This window comes from Sinocyclocheilus grahami, unplaced genomic scaffold (genome assembly GCF_001515645.1).
Source record: "Sinocyclocheilus grahami isolate Dianchi unplaced genomic scaffold, SAMN03320097.WGS_v1.1 scaffold413.1, whole genome shotgun sequence".
Lineage (NCBI taxonomy): Eukaryota > Metazoa > Chordata > Actinopteri > Cypriniformes > Cyprinidae > Sinocyclocheilus > Sinocyclocheilus grahami.
Window position 1 is genome coordinate 109,326 of NW_015505592.1, and position 1,712 is coordinate 111,037.

The 1,712-nt window shown below is 39.7% G+C and overlaps 1 protein-coding gene across 1 annotated transcript in view; it reads right to left on the reverse strand.

Annotated features, from left to right (window-relative positions):
* The window catches only part of myo16 (myosin XVI), a 182,646-nt gene that overhangs the window by 108,124 nt on the left and 72,810 nt on the right, over positions 1-1,712 (reverse strand). The window lies entirely within an intron of this gene.

Genomic DNA, 1,712 nt, shown 5'->3' on the forward strand with positions numbered 1-1,712 from the left:
ATTCTTTCGTTTACATGGATCAGTCGTCCTGGTCCCTTTGCAGAAAAACAGCCCCAAAGCGTGATGTTTCCACCCCCATGCTTCACAGTAGGTATGGTGTTCTTTGGATGCAACTCAGCATTCTTTCTCCTCCAAACATGACAAGTTGAGTTTTTACCAAAAAGTTCTATTTTGGTTTCATCTGAGCATATGACATTCTCCCAATCCTCTTCTGGATCATCCAAATGCTCTCTAGCAAACTTCAGACGGGTCTGGACATGTACTGGCTTAAGCAGGGGGATACGTCTGGCACTGCAGGATTTGAGTCCCTGGTGGCGCAGTGTGTTACTGATGGTAGCCTTTGTTACTTTGGTCCTAGCTCTCTGCAGGTCATTCACTAGGTCCCCCCGTGTGGTTCTGGGATCATTTTGACCCCACGGGGTGAGATCTTGCGTGGAGCCCCAGATCGAGGGAGATTATCAGTGGTCTTGTATGTCTTCCATTTTCTAATAATTGCTCCCACAGTTGATTTCTTCACGCCAACCTATTGCACTATTGCAGATTCAGTCTTCCCAGCCTGGTGCAGGTCTACAATTTTGTTTCTGGTGTCCTTTGACAGCTCTGGCCATGGTGTGAAGACTTACAGCAAACGTTTGACCTCTGTCATTGCCACCAAAGGGTATATAACAAAGTATTGAGATGCAATTTTGTTATTGACCAAATACTTATTTTCCACCATAATTTGCAAATAAATTCTTTAAAAATCCTACAATGTGATTTTCTGGATTTTTTTTTCTCATTTTGTCTCTCATAGTTGAGGTATACCTATGATGAAAATTACAGGCCTCTCTCATCTTTTTAAGTGGGAGAACTTGCACAATTGGTGGCTGACTAAATACTTTTTTGCCCCACTGTACACACACACACACAGTCATGGTCAGAATTCTTGGCACCCTTGGTAAATATGATCAAAGGCGGCTGTGAAAATAAATCTGCATTGTTAATCATTTTGATCTTTTATTTTTTTAAAAATCACATAAATCTAACCTTTCATTGTAGAATAAGAATTTAAAATGGGGGGAAATATCATAATGACAAATATTTTTTTTCTAATACACATTGGACACAATTAACGGCACCCTTTTATTCAATGCTTTTTGAAACCTCCATTTGGCATAATAGCAGCTTCCTCTTCAGTTCACCACACTCATTTTCTATAGGGTTCAGGGTCCATTATAAGATTTCTAACAGAGTAAGTCACTTTTTGATTTTTTATCTGTTGGTATTTGATAGAATCAAAGATGCCATGTATCTAAACAAGATGTCCAGGACCTCCAGCAGAAATATAGGCCCACAACATTAAAAATACAGCAGTATATTTCATTGTACACATGGGGTACTTTTTATCCCTGTGTGCACCAAACCAATCTTGAGTGTTTGTTGCTAAGACTCTAATTTTTTAGTTACATCTGACCATAGAAGTCAGTCCCATTTGAAGTTGCAGTCATGTCTGACAACAGAATATGCTGGGGATTGTTTTTGGATGAGAGCATTTTCTTTTCATTATTTTTTTTTCTTGAAACCCTCCCAAACATGTGGTGTAGCTTGAGTTTTTTTTAAGGTTTTCTGACCCTGAGAAACAATTTTCTGCAATTCACCAGCTGTGGTCCTTGGAGAGTCTTTAGCCACTCAAACTCTCCTCCTCACCGTGCATTAGGACGATATAGACACAC